This window comes from Mus caroli, unplaced genomic scaffold (genome assembly GCF_978045245.1).
Source record: "Mus caroli unplaced genomic scaffold, Mus_caroli_1 scaffold_5, whole genome shotgun sequence".
NCBI classification, from domain to species: domain Eukaryota; kingdom Metazoa; phylum Chordata; class Mammalia; order Rodentia; family Muridae; genus Mus; species Mus caroli.
The window spans coordinates 120,130,898-120,147,020 of NW_028227260.1; the positions used below are offsets into that span (position 1 = coordinate 120,130,898).

General features: G+C 37.4%; 1 pseudogene; it reads right to left on the bottom strand.

The window, feature by feature from the left end:
* Positions 1 to 2,343: 2,343 nt before the first annotated feature.
* On the bottom strand, positions 2,344 to 2,862 carry LOC110287423 (glyceraldehyde-3-phosphate dehydrogenase pseudogene; annotated as a pseudogene).
* Between the last annotated feature and the right edge of the window lie 13,261 nt (positions 2,863 to 16,123).

Sequence of the window (16,123 nt, forward strand, 5' to 3'; positions counted from 1 at the left end):
ATAGATAGAAACTTCCTTTGCTACCTCTGCACACTGTCTCATTTAGTTATAACTCCCAGAACTAATGAAATGATATTTTATCCAGCCAAGAGTTGTAGCTAGTATTCAAGACTCCAGGCAAGAAAGATGAGAAGATATTGTGACCATAGGGACATTGGTAAAATACCAACTCTATCTTTTATTCATCTCAATAAAAGGATTTCTGAATACTTATAAAATGTCTTAGTTATTTGGCCTTTTTTTCTATCTTGATTTCTGTTGCATCAAACTCGGCCAGCAAGGAAAATGCAACCACCGGTTCTTCTTAAAGCAGTTTACACAGGCAGCTTCTCTCTTCAAATCACCCGCACCTCGGGGTACAAGCGTTTTTATCCACTCAAGCCACAACCACGCCTCAACCAATCACCACAGGTCACATCAACTCACCAGGCAGGCTTGCTCAGCCAATCAGAGATTAAGGGCAAGCCATCCACCAAATATGGGCTTGTTTACTGCCTGGCATAGATTTCCGTCCAGCTGGCCAGGGAGTCCAGAATGGCTTCCCACAGATTTCAGTAAGATTGAGACTTCTTAGATGATGCATGATTCTTTAATAGCACTTAACTCACTTTGCTACATTACTTCAAAATCCAATTGAGCTTTTAATTTGCTGTGTGTTATAATGACTTACACGGTAAGAATATATATTAACAGACAAAATATTATTTTTAATAGTGAAAATAAGAAAGATATTTACTTAATGTGGTCACAATGAGAAAACAAAGAAATACAGACAACCACTAAGTTCATTTTCAGAGTCTTTATGTGAGAACAAGGTTTAAATAGAAAGAAAGAAAGGAAAGGAATATACATAACTTAGCAACTGATTAAGATGTGGTCCCGTGCCCAGCATTTTGTCACTTCCAAGTCTCTCCTGCAAGGTCAACTGACAAGTTGTAAATCTTTCTCCATGAGAAAAGTTCTTTCTCTGGATGCTACTAGATCTCAGCCAAATAAGAATATTCATAAAGTTTCTGATACAGCATGGGAAGAATATAGAAAGAATTATACCTATATACATACTATATACATAGTAAAAAAAAAATTGAATGACAGAATCATTCTCAATCCTTTTTGTTCTAAAGCAAATAGAAGTCAATGGACAAGCAGATGGCTCCAGATATGCCAAGACAGGAAAGAAGATACTGAAAATAACAAATAACAAATTACCAGAAGAGGGACTAAAATCAGTGTAGGGACAGGGGTATACAATTTGTAATTGTGCAAGTTGCACAGTTAAAACTCTAGGGTAATAATCTTTATCTCTCTTCCAATATTTTCCCAAATTTTACTTTTGGAAACCCTTCCAGATTAACATAGAAATATTAAAAGTAAAATTACCCTCTTGATTTCATCCAGAATATGAGACAAGTAGCATTTTTTTCATATATTCCCAAAGTGTTCTCTGTTCCTAACATGGTCTACTCTCAAAAATACAGTATTTTACACACATATTGGGTCGGGGGCTTTGTCATATGCCAACTTATCTGGGAGAAGCTATCAAAGTCCACATATTTCTTAATGGGATATCGAAAGTAAGTACGGTTATGTGAAGTAGTTATGAAGGTCACAGCCCATCCCCAGAATACTGCTTAATTTATAGATTGAGATCTGATTATACTGTTATTTAATGCCACCTCTCCAAGACACACAGACACATACCACCTTACCGTAATATCAGATCAGAAGAGCTCATATATAATAACTGTCTTAGGGATTTTTTTGCTATGAACAGACACCATGACCAAGGCAAATCTTATAAAGAACAACATTTAATTGCGGCTAGCTTACAGCTTCAGAGGTTCAGTCGATTATCATCAAGTTCCTGGTCCCTGATTGAGTTAATTTTTCTGTAAATAAATTACTAGGTATATTGAGTTTTTGTTTCATCACTTGATGCTGTTTCAGTCTGTTCTTATATTTATAATTCTTAAAACAATGCATAAAAAATAAGGTTTGGTTTACCTATTTGTTTTTATTTATGCCATACTATGCAGAGATATTGACTTTTACTATACATAATGCCTTTTTTTTTCTGATTTTCCTGGATTTCTGCAGTGCTGTGCGATTTTAATTTTGAAAAATATACTGTCATTATTGTTTTAGATATTTTTTTCTTTTTTTGGGGGGGGTTGGTGCAGCGAACTTTATTGATGGTATTCAAGAGAGTAGGGAGAGCTCCCTAGGCCCCTCCTGTTATTATGGGGGTCTGGGATGGAAATTGTGAGGGAGATGCTCAGTGTTGGAATAGGGACTCCTCAGCACCCGAGGGCCTCTCTCTTGCTTGCAGTGTCCTTGCTGGTGTGGGTGGTCCAGGGTTTCTTACTCCTTGGAGGCCATGTAGGCCATGAGGTCCACCACTCTGTTGCTGTAGCCGTATTCATTGTCATACCAGGAAATGAGCTTGACAAAGTTGTCATTGAGATTAATGCCAGCCCCGACATCGAAGGTGGAAGAGTGGGAGTTGCTGTTGAAGTCACAGGAGACAACCTGGTCCTCAGTGTAGCCCAAGATGCCCTTCAGTGGGTCCTCAGATGCCTGCTTCACCACCTTCTTGATGTCATCATACTTGACAGGTTTCTCCAGGTGGCACATCAGATCCATGACGGACACATTGGGGATAGGAACAAGGAAGGCCATGCCAGTGAGCTTCCCGTTCAGCTCTGGGATGACCTTGCCCACAGCCTTGGCAGCACCAGTGGATGCAGGGATGATGTTCTGGGCAGCCCCACGACCATCACACCACAGCTTTCCAGAGGGGCCATCCACAGTCTTCTGGGTGGCAGTGATGGCATGGACCATGGTCATGAGCCCTTCCACAATGCCAAAGTTGTCATGATGACCTTGGACAGGGGGGCTAAGCAGGTGGTGGTGCAGGATGCATTGCTGACAATCTTGAGTGAGTTGTCATATTTCTCGTGGTTCACACCCATCACAAACATGGGGTCATCGGCAGAAGGGGCAGAGATGATGACCCTTTTGGCTCCACCCTTCAAGTGGGCCCCGCCCTTCTCCATGGTGGTGAAGACACCAGTAAACTATACGACATACTCAGCACCGGTCTCACCCCATTTGATGTTAGTGGGGTCTTGCTCCTGGAAGATGGTGATGGGCTTCCTGTTGATGACAATCCTCCCATTCTCGGCCTTGACTGTGCCGTTGAATTTGCCATGGGTGGAGTCATACTGGAACATGTAGACCATGTAGTTGAAGTCAATGAAGGGGTCGTTGATGGCAACAATCTCCACTTTGCCTTATGGAGAGCAGAAGGCAGCCCTGGTGACCAGGCGCCCAATATGGCCAAATCCGTTCACACTGACCTTCACCATTTTGTCTATGGGATTAGCTTGTCTCTGGAACAGGGAGGAGCAGAGAACTAGATATATTTTCTCTTTTTGTATAATTATTGTCCATAGCTGCATGTTGTGTAATTTTCCTACTGCCCACAGAATATTAGTCCTGTGTTTTAACTTTTCTTCAAGCTTTGTCATGACTTCTACATTACTGAGAATATTAGAAATATTTGTTAACAGCATCTTTATTTTTGTTGTCTCTGTTATTTTTGCTTTTTGGATGGATTATTTCACTTTTAATAAATTGTGTAACTTGTTATATTAGAACTTTTGGCATATAAATTACTTCTTAGAAATTATTATCAGCCCCTTATTTCAGTCTGCAACTACAGAGGCCTTTCCTAGAAGCATACATTCAGAAAGGAACAAATTAGGTAATCTTCACTCTACCTTATGACGTCTGATTCCAAACTCCTGTTATATGCCTAGATTTGTAGCAGATGTTTACCTGCTATGGTCTTTCTTTTTCTTTATGACCTTATTTCCAGAGGGTCTACATAGATCCTAGAGGCACACTTAGATTTCTTCCGTCCTGTGGACTCTTTCACCTTTACTCCCTTACAACCCATCCCCATTTCTTAGAGTTAGCTCCTAAGACCTACAAACAGCTCAACCTGGTACCTCCTGTGGCTACACTTGTCAGATTCTCAGAATAATTCCCCACCAGTAAACCGATAGCCAAGTTCAATAACACAAGGGACAGCTCCTGCTAGAAAGGATGTGCACGATTTTGACTCCCAGGTGAGCTCACCTGCCCAATTTAAAGCACATTAGGGGAATTCCAGGAAGGGGTGTGGTGGTCTTTGGGATTGGCCAGAGTTCTCTGACATTTCAGAACTATTGCTGAGGGTTGGGGAGGGGAACTGTTGCTGAGGAAGCCTGGAAACTGTTGCTGGGGAAGCCTAGAAACTGTTGCTGGGGAAGCTTAGAAACTTGCTTCCTCTTTGCCTTTGCCTCAGGCCAGGTGGCTGGGCAGATTTTGGTTGGCTGTCTGAAGCCTGTGGTTTTTCCAGTAACTGATTTGCCTGGACTTGCCCAGTTGTGGGAAACAGAGATCTAGGCCTAGTCTCCTGAACTGCCAGTTTGAAGCCTGTCATGGAGTCAGCCTGTCTCAGTCCTCTCAGCAATAATGAACATGGGTGAACAAGTATCCCTGTAGTAGCTTGTAGATTTCGTCAGTTATGTTCCCTAAAGAAGTATACCTGTGTCATATTATGGATCAAGTTCTCTTTGACAAACCTCCATAGTGATTCCTACAATAGTTGCACAAGTCACACTACAATCAAAAGTGATTACAAACCATCTTTTTACTACCTCTATGTCATCATTTGTTATATTTCTTCCTTCCTGTTTTCTTTTTTTTCTTTCTTTCTTTCTTTCTTTCTTTCTTTCTTTCTTTCTTTCTTTCTTTCTTTCTTTCTTTCATGTGTGTATTTGGTTGATTGGTTTGTCCTTTGGTTTTTGAGACAAGATTTTTCTGTGTAGCCCTGAACAAGCCTGACTTGAACTCACAGAGATCTGACTGCCTCTGTCTATGAAGTGTGGTGCTAAAGACTTTTGCCACCACTGCCCAGTGTCTTAAACTTAGTCATTCTGGTTGGAGTAAGATAAACTTACAGAATCATTTTAACTGGTATTCCTCTTATTGCTAAGGATGTTAGACCCATTTTGAGACATTTCTTATCCATTTCATTTCTTCTTTTGAAAACTCTTCAGATCTTATCTTAGTACTTTTTATTCTTTCTATAAGGCAACTTATATAAGAAAAATGTGTGCTTTTGTCTCAGGTGGTTTAAGTTAATCATGGCACAGTAAAGGTAACAGGTGGCAAGAGTTCAGAACTCATATTTCCAACTACAAAAAGGAAACAGTCAATTGAAAATAGTATGTAGCATTTGAAAGCTCAAAGTTTACCCCAAGTGACAAGATTCCTCCACCAAAGGTCACAACTCTTAAGCCTCTTCAAACAACAGTCAACAAACAACTGGGAACATATTCATATGCCTATGACTTAAAGACAATATTTTATTCCAATCACAACATTCCATATGCTGACCCTATTGTCTCACAACTGTACAATTAAGCATAAGGAATTTAGCCCAACTTCAAAAGTCTTCATATTCTTTTACAGTTTAAAAACTGTTTTAAAGTCTAAAATCTCTTCTGTTCAGCTCTGTTTCAATATGGCTATCTTGTGATGTTTTGGCAAAGAGTGTGATTACTTTCTTCTCTTGATGTAAGAATTTGCCTTAGGCTAAATCTAAAAGTAAGGAACCAATTTCTTTGGCAAGTAAGATTTTTAAGACAATTTAATGTTGATATTGTCATGTAGTCGTTAACTATAACTCTTAGGTATGTCTACAATAAAAGAGAGCAAATGAAAAAATGCAAAATTTATGGTTTAGAAAGGGAAAGGACACTAACAAGCTAAATATTCCACCCAAAGATTGTTCTGAAGGACAGACTGCAATAGGAGATATTAAATCTGCATTATAATAAAGAGATCCTAACTGAAGAACATCACTGAGATAAGCTTCAAATAATAAAAAAAGTAAAGAAAAGGACTTCGTAATTTTCTGCTACTAGGAAGAAACAAACAATATTATTCTTGCAAATATTATTTACCTCAAGTTGGTAGAAAACTTGGGAAATTTGGAAACATCATGCTGGTTTTATAGTTATGAATGATATTAGAAAAAAGGAGTCATGAAATCTTCTTCCATGACTTAAGAGAGGGCCAACTAGGATGCAGAGGAATCCCTGTATAGAGGTTATTAGTGGCTGTAGCAGGAAGCTTTGAAAGTAAAGTCTGAGTTACATTGGAGACCTCAAGATGTTGCAAATGATAGAGTCATTGGCTATATGCCAATGAGAGCTGCTTATAGAGCCATAGAATAAGCCCCATAGAGAGAAGTTGTAATGTAGACAGTAATGATGAAGACTTGGAGTCATCTAAGCCCTGTGACATGAGATAGGGATCTATAGGATTTAGAGTTTTCACTGCTGGGTTTTAGTCTTACATTGGTTCATTCAGGACAGGAACTATATTAGGGAACAGTCTACTACTATTCTGCTACATAAATATAGTTTTAAACTGATTCCTAACTCTTGATGTACCTATAGATATATGTATCAACCTTCTCTATGAAGTAGAAGTAGGTAGTGATTCACATGGATTCACAACTGGTCAATGTTCAGAAATAAAATACTGTGAAGTTTTTAGCTCTATATGGAACATTTGTATCCCACACTCATCACCCAATGCTTCAACTCTTTAGATATGTGTGTTTTATTAGAAGTCATGAGGCTTTATAGAAAGAATCACACAACACAATGAACCATGCCTTCTTTTTATTAACCTCGAGATAATAATGAAACGTATGCTTGGTCCCAAGTAAGAAATGATATATTCCATAGAAATACAATTCTTCAATTCCAACATTAATGACTTGTTTTTATATAATTTCAGGACTAAAAGTTCCAATGTGTCTTTTGTTTTATTGCATTTCACCTGCTTTAATATAGTATCTTAAACTGATTTATGTATGAACAGAAGTTTAATTATCACTGTAGTGAAATATGGACATGATATATCATATACTTTGTTTCTCTAGAGACCATATTCTGCACAGATGACCCTTGTATGTACTCAGTGGAGGCTCCCTCAAGTATTTAATCTAGGGGAAGTATAATATTGAGATCATAACACTACCATAATAATAACCTTTTATTTTTTACAGTTTTCCCTTTTTTGAAGGCCTTTACTTCCATCAAACATAATTCATCAAAATTAAAAATATAATCTTAATACAATAATCTTTATTCTGTCATTTGAAGGATCCCATCTCCTAAGATATATCCTCATCTTCATTAATTCTCAACATTATATCTCTTCATTTCATTCCTTTTATCAGCGATTTAAAAATAACTAGGAAATAGTTAAGCACTGAAGAAGCCTTATTGAAATTTCCCCAATCATTTCTCACTTACAAGGATTAATGAGCAAGAGATGGAAGCTTTTGTTCTAAGAATAGAGTAAAGCTTAGAGCCTTTATAACAACTATTTGTTGATTTAGGAGAAATTGTGTTTCACCAGCAGGGTCATTCATCAGCATGAGGCACATGCAGCAATGTGTACAGGAAAATCAATTTTCTAGAAGACTCAGAGCTTACCAGAAGAACTCTTATGCTCTGGAGGCAACAGAATCAGTTTGGTTGCTGACTAGTAAAAATATAGAATAAGAATGAGAAATTTCAACCAAAGCACACATCATCATTGCTGCATGTCAAGTTTTATCAGTCAAAGCAGTTTAATAGAATTTCATGGATTTATTAACCTTTTTATAGTGGGAATAAATCAGTTGTAGAAAATGTGAAGCACCTTGTGCTTCAAATGGATTTTATATGTGTGAATCATCCTCCTCATCATCAGAATTATTCAGCATTTCAGCCAATTAAAGGCTGTAAAAACACAGTATTTAATTATTCTCAAGATGTTAGCACAGAGATATAAAACCTAAATATTCATTAGCATTTTTATATCTTCTAAATTTAAAAATTTTTAAATTAATCATTTACACTTTCCTTGCCTCCCTCCTACCCCACCCCTACCAAGTGCTTCCATGCACTGGTAACTAACATAAACACTGAGTGGAGCTGGATCTGACAGGAGTAATGGAGAACAGTGACTGCCATGACATTCTCATATAGGTTCTTGTTAAATAATGGCTGACTTGGAAATACATCTGGAGGAAGAAGGTGAATTTATTTTTATTGGGACACTTATAGTATCAAAACCACAATATTTAGAAATCACTCATTCCACAATCTTACTGAGGGATGATACTATACTATATTATCTTACTTGGATATTGACCGTGCAATATTTATTATGTAGAAGTATTGAAAACACTTTGGCTTGAAAGGTATAATTAGACTGCAGAGTATTTTGTAGTCACAAGCCATATCCTGAATAATAAATCACACTCTTTGTAGTACAATTTATCTTCTCATTTTAAAAACAATAAAACTGAGCCTCAAGAAAGCAAAAATTCCTCCATGGCTAGCAATGTTATTAGTTAGAGAGGAAGGAGTATGTGCTGAGTACTAGTAATATCAGCCAGGAGTATTATATATCATAATGGTGGTTGCTATGGATAATAGAATATAAGATCATGTGCCAAACGTTAATATTGCCATTTAAATATTTTGAAAGTCCTTTATGCTCCAACCATAGAGAAAACAGAAGTTACAGGCTTTAAGTACAGTGTAATTATCTACGAAACCATGTGGGTGTCATTCAAGAAGACCTTCTAAATTTGAACTCAATTCTACTGATAATATTTTACTAGAGAAACTACTTTGGACTCTTAATGGTTGCATTGGAATCAATGCACTTAGAAAATAGTTCTCTCTATTAGACATTCAAGATACTAGTTCTTCACATTTCATCCTAAAATTTAGTTATCTTCCCCAAGCTCACTGCCAATAAAATGCAGAATGGGGAGTAAACTTCACTTCCTGCTCTGATACTGATCTGTATTATTTGCTCTTAGTTTTTAATACCTTTCTGAATGGACTAGGTGGAGAATAAAATAAAGTTTTGTGAGAATAAAATAAAGTAAAACTTCCATGAGATAAGATTTTTCATAATTACAAATACATAGAATAGGCAACAATATGATATGAGACCTAGCCTCAAAGAACTATACAATTAAAGTAGCTGACAACAAATTTCTGTGCTTAGTACAGAACAAAATATTCCCTGATTGCTAATTCTCACAAACCCTTTGGAAAACTCAATTTACTGAGGAAATAAACAGTCATTTTATGGAATTATGAAATGTTTATGGCTCAAAATTTATTCAAAACAAAGTACTTATTATTATAAATAGTCAGTGCATGTTCATTTATGAAAATGAATCTTCAGGAGCCAATGGGTATTACACTTAATTCTTTCAATATGAATGAATTCTATAAAAGGGTACCTTGGTTCATTGAGAGAAACTGACATTTTATTAAATATTAAATGAGAGATGTAGTATGCATTTCCTCTTCATATTTTGAGAAGAGTAGAATGCCAGCTTAATTTATTAATGAGGTAATTATTTTTATTCTTTGTTGTAACTTTCCATTTATGAAAACCAAGGATAAATCTGGAACCACAGATGCAAACATCAGCAACAGAATACAAGAGATGGAAGAGAGAATCTCAGGTGCAGAAGATTCCAAAGAGAACATCGGCAAAACAATCAAAGAAAATGCAAAATGCAAAAAGGTTCTAACTCAAAACGTTCAGGGAATCCAGGAAAAAAATAGAGGACCAAACCTACAGATAATAGGAGTAGATGAGAATGGAGATTTTCAAATTAAAGGGCCAGCAAATATCTTCAACAAAATTATAGAAGAAAAATTTCCAAACCTAAAGAAAGACATGCCCATGAATAAACGAAGCCTACAGAAATCCAAATAGACTGGACGAGAAAAGAAATTTCTCCTGACACATAATAATCAGAACAACAAATGCACTAAATAAAGATAGAATATTAAAAGCAGTAAGGGGAAAAAGTAAAGTAACATATAAAGGCAGGCCTATCAGAATTACAATAGATTTTTCACCTGAGAATATGAAAGCCAGAAGATCCTGGACAGATGTTATACAAACACTAAGAGAACATAAATGCCAGCCCAGGCTAATATACCCAGCCAAACTTTCAATTACTGTAGATGGAGAAACCAAAGTATTCCATGACAAAACCAAATTCACACATTATCTTTCCACGAATCCAGCCCTTCAAAGGATAATAACAGAAAAAAAAAAAAAATACAAGGACGGAAACCACGTCCTAGTAGAAAAAGCAAGAAAATAATCCTTCAACAAACCTAAAAGAAGACAGCCACAAGAACAGAATGCCAACTCTAACAACAAAAATAATAGGAAGCAACAATGAATGACTTTTCCTTAATTTCTCTTAATATCAATGGACTCAATTTCCCAATGAAAAGACATAGACTAACAGACTGGCTACACAAACTGGACCCAACATTTTGCTGCTTACAGGAAATCCATCACAGGGAAAAAGACAGACACGACCTCAGAATGAAAGGCTGGAAAAAAAATTTACCATGCAAATGATCTGAAGAAAGAAGCTGGAGTAGCCATTCTAAAATCTAATAAAATCAACTTCCAACCCAAAGTCATCAAAAAAGACAAGGAGGGACACTTCATATTCATCAAAGGTAAAATCTTCCAAGAGGAACTCTCAATTCTGAATATCTATGCTCCAAATACAAGGGCAGCCACATCCATTAAAGAAACTTTAGTAAAGCTCAAAGCACACATTGCACCTCACACAATAATTGTGGGAGACTTCCACACACCTCTTTGATCAATGGACAGATTATGGAAACAGAAACTAAACAGGAAAACAGTGAAACTAACAGAAGTTATGAAACAAATGAATTTAACAGATATCTACAGAGCATTCTATCCTAAAACAAAAGGATATATCTTCTTCTCAGCACCTCATGGTACCTTCTCCAAAATTTACCAAATAATTGGTCACAAAATAGGCCTCAACAAATAAAAAAGCATTTAAATTGTCCCATGCATCCTATCAGATCACCATGGACTAAGGCTGATCTTTAATAACAATGTAAATAATAGACAACATTCACATGGAAACTGAACACTCTTCTCAATGATACCTTGGTCAAGGAGGAATAAAGAAAGAAATTAAGGACTTTTTAGAGTTTAATGAAAATGAAGCCACAACATACTCAAACTTATGGGACACAATGAAAGCATTTCTAAGAGGAAAACTCATAGCTTTGAGTGCCTCCAAAAGGAAACTGGAGAGAGCACACACTAGCAGCTTGACAACACACCTAAAAGCTCTAGAACAAAAGGAAGCGAATTCACCCAAGAGGAGTAGACAGCAGGAAATAATCAAACTCAGGGTCAAAATCAATCAGTTGGAAACAAGAAGAACTATCCAAAGAATCAATCAAAAGAGGAGCTGGTTCTTTGAGAAAATCAAGAAGATAGATAAACCCTTAGGCAGACTCAAGAGAAGGCACAGGGACAGCATCCTAATTAACAATATCAGAAATTAAAAGGGATACATAACAATAGATTCTCAAGAAATCCAAAACACCATCAGATCCTTCTACAAAAGGCTATACTCAACAAAACTGGAGAACCTGGATGAAATGGACAAGTTTCTAGACAGATACCAGGTACCAAAGTTAAATCAGGATCAGTTTTTTTTTTCTTTTTCTTTCCATTATTTTTCCTTTTATTCTTTGGGATGGTTACAAGGGAAGGGGTAGCCATAGGAAGTGAAGGCTACCAGGGTGCATTATGTGAATCTTTCAATTATTCAATAAAATTATATTAAAAAAAAAACAAAGCCAAACAAAAAAAATAACAAAAAAAAAATCCAAAGAAAAAAATAACAGCAGTAATAATGAACAAACAAAAGCAAACAGACAAAAACCAATGCTTACAAAGTTTTAACCATTTTATGTTTTTTGTAACTTAAAGATCAAAATTCCTTCACTATTTTTCCCAATATGACATGGTTAGATGTGTCACACCAATTACCTACTCCCATTTTTAAAAAATGAAGACACATTTTCTGAAATTTTCCATTTTTACTTTTCTTACATCATATATTGTAAATTGCCTAATTATGATTTGGTACTATTTCTCAACTCTCTCTATATATATCTATCTCTCTATCTCTCTCTCTCTCTAGGCCACCACCACATAGACAATTGACACAACTCAATATCTTTACTTTATTTTTTTACTTGGGCATTTATTTCATTTACACTTCCAATGCTATCCCAAAAGTCCACCACATGCTCCCCCATCCACTCCCCCTCCCACCCATGCCCACTTCTTGGCCCTGGCGTTCCTCTGTACTGAGGCATATAAAGTTTGCAAAACCAACGGGCCTCTCTTTCCACCAATGGCAATCTTCTGATTAATATGCAGCTAGAGACATGAGCTCTGGAGGGTTACTGGTTAGTTTATATTGCTGTTCCACCTATAGGATTGCAGAGCTCTTTAGTTCCTTGGGTACATTCTCTAGCTCCTCCATTGCGGGCCCTGTGAACCATCCAATAGCTGACTGTGAGCATCCACTTCTGTGTTTGCTAGGTCCCAGTTTATTCCCACAAGAGACAGCTATATCTGGGTCCTTTCAACAAAATCTTGCTAGTATAAGCAAAGGTGTCAGCTTTTGGAAGCTAAACAGTCCTGTATCCTCTAAAGAAATAGAAGCAGTCATTAATAGTCTGCCAACAAAAAAAGCCTAGGACCAGATGGGTTTAGTGCAGAGTTCTATCAGACTTTCAAAAAAGATCTAATTCCAGTTCTTCACAAACTATTCCACAAAATAGAAGCAGAAGGTACTCTACCCAACTCATTCTATGAAGCCACTATTACTCTGATAACTAAACCACAGAAAGACCCAACGAAGATAGAGAACTTCAGGCCAATTTCCTTTATGAATATTGATACAAAAATACTCAATAAAATTCTCGCTAAGAGAAACCTAGAACACATCAAAACATTCATCCATCCTGACCAAGTAGGTTTCATTCCAGGGATGCAGGGATGGTTTAATATCCAGAAATCCATCAACGTAATCCACTATATAAACAAACTCAAAGACAAAAACCACATGATCATCTCCTTAGATGCGGAAAAAGCATTCGACAAGATCCAACACTCATTCATGATAAAAGTCTTGGAAAGATCAGGAATTCAAAGCCCATACCTAAACATGATAAAAGCAATCTACAGCAAACCAGTAGCCAACATCCAAGTAAATGGTGAGAAAATGGAAGCAATGCCACTAAAATCAGGGACTAGACAAGACTGCCCACTTTCTCCCTACCTATTCAACATTGTACTTGAAGTCCTAGTCAGAGCAATTCGACAACAAAAGGAGATCAAGGGTATAAAAATTGGAAAGGAAGAAGTCAAAATATCACTTTTTGCAGATGATATGATAGTATATATAAGTGACCCTAAAAATTCCACCAGAGAACACCTAAACCTGATAAAGTGCTTCACTGAAGTAGCTGGATATAAAATAAACTCAAACAAGTCAATGGCCTTTCTCTACACAATTGATAAACAGGCTGAGAAAGAAATTAGGGAAATAACACCCTTCTCAAGTCACAAATAATATAAAATACCTTGGTGTGACTCTAACTAAGGAAGTAAAGTTCTGTATGATAAGAACTTCAAGTCTCTGAAGAAACAAATTAAAGAAGATGGAAAGATCTCCAATGTTCATGCATTGATAAGATCAAAATAGTAAAAAATGGCTATCTTGCCAAAAGCATTCTACAGATTCAGTACAATCCCCATCAAAATTCCAACTCGCAATCTACAGCAAACTCACAAGTGAAAGATCTGTATGATAAGAACTTCAAGTCTCTGAAGAAAGAAATTAAAGAAGATCTCAGAAGATGGAAAGATCTCCCATGCTCATGGATTGGCAGGATCAACATTGTAAAAATGGCTATCTTGCCAAAAGCAATCTACAGATTCAATGCAATCCCCATCAAAATTCCAACTCAGTTCTTCAACGAATTAAAAATGGCAATCAGCAGATTCATCTGGAATAACAAAAAACCTAGGATAGCAAAAACTCTTCTCAAGGATAAAAGAACCTCTGGTGGAATCACCATGCTGGACCTAAAGCTGTAGTACAGAGCAATTGTGATAAAAACTGCATGGTACTGGTATAGTGACAGACAAGTAGACCAATGGAACAAAATTGAAGACCCAGAGATGAACCCACACACCTATGGTCACTTGATCTTTGACAAGGGTGCTAAAACCATCCAGTGGAAGAAAGACAGCATTTTCAACAAATGGTGCTGGCACAACTTGCGGTTATCATGTAGAAAAATGGGAATTGATCCATTTCTATCTCTTTATACTAAGGTCAAATCTAAGTGGATTAAGGAACTCCACATAAAACCAGAGACACTGAAACTTATAGAGGAGAAAGTAGGGAAAAGCCTTGAAGATATGGGTACAGGGGAAAAATTTCTGAATAGAACAGCAAAGGCTTGTGCTGTAAGATCGAGAATCGATAAATGGGACCTCATAAAGTTGCAAAGCTTCTGCAAGGCAAAAGACACTGTCAATAAGACAAAAAGGCCTCCAACAGATTGGGAAAGGATCTTTACCTATCCCAAATTAGATAGGGGACTAATATCCAATATATATAAAGAACTCAAGAAGGTGGACTCTAGAAAATCAAATAACCCCATTAAAAAATGGGGCTCAGAGCTGAACAAAGAATTCTCACCTGAGCAATACCGAATGGCTGAGAAGCACCTGAAAAAAAATGTTCAACATCCTTAATCATCAGGGAAATGCAAATCAAAACAACCCTGAGATTCCACTTTACTCCAGTCAGAATGGCTAAGATCAAAAATTCTGATGACAGCAGATGCTGGGGAGGATATGGAGAAAGAGGAACACTCCTCCATTGTTGGTGGGATTGCAAGCTTGTACAACCACTCTGGAAATCAGTCTGGCGGTTCCTCAGAAAATTGGACATAGTACTACCGGAGGATCCAGCAATACCTCTCCTTGGCATATATCCAGAAGAAGTCCCAACCGGTAAGAAGGACACATGCTCCACTATGTTCATAGCAGCCTTATTTATAATAGCCAGAAGCTGGAAAGAACCCAGATGCCCCTCAACAGAGGAGTGGATACAGAAAATATGGTACATTTACACAATGGAGTACTACTCAGCTATTAAAAAGAATGAATTTATGAAATTCCTAGCCAAATGGATGGACCTGGAGGGCATCATCTTGAGTGAGGTAACCCAATCACAAAGGAACTCGCACAATATGTACGCACTGATAAGTGGATATTAGCCCAGAAACTTAGGATACCCAAGATATAAGATACAATTTGCTAAACGCATGAAATTCAAGAAGAACGAAGACCAAAGTGTGAACACTTTGCCCATTCTTAGAAATGGGAACAAAACACCCATGGAAGTAGTTACAGAGACAAAATTTGGAACTGTGACGAAAGGATTGATCACCTAGTGATTGCCATATGCAGGGATCCATCACATAATCAGCTTCCAAGCGCTGACACCATTGCATACACTAGCAGGGTTTTGCTGGAGGGACCCAGATATAGCTGTCTCTTGTGAGACTATGCTGGGGCCTAGAAAATACAGAAGTGGATGATCACAGTCAGCTATTGGATGTATCACACGGCCCCCAATGGAGGAGCTAGAGAAATCAACCAAGGAGCTAAAGGGAACTTCAACCCTATAGGTGGAACAACAATATGAACTGGCCAGTACCCCGGAGCTCTTGTCTCTAGCTGCATAAGTATCAGAAGATGGCCTAGTAGGCCATCACTGCAAAGAGAGGCCCATTGGACTTGCAGACTTTATATGCCCCAATGCAGGGGAACCCCAGGGCCAAGGAGGGGGAGTGGGTGGGTAGAGGATGGGGGGGTGGGTATGGGGGACTTTTGGGATAGCATTGAAAATGTAAACGAAGAAAATACCTAATAAAAAAATTTAAAAAAAGAATAGTTTACATATGGGAGCATATGTACCCACAAATATGTCTATCCATGCAATTGCAACCGATAATCAAAGAGACCATTAATCTGAAGGTGATCAGGGAGGGCATTTCGGAGGATTTGAAGCAGGTAAAGGGAA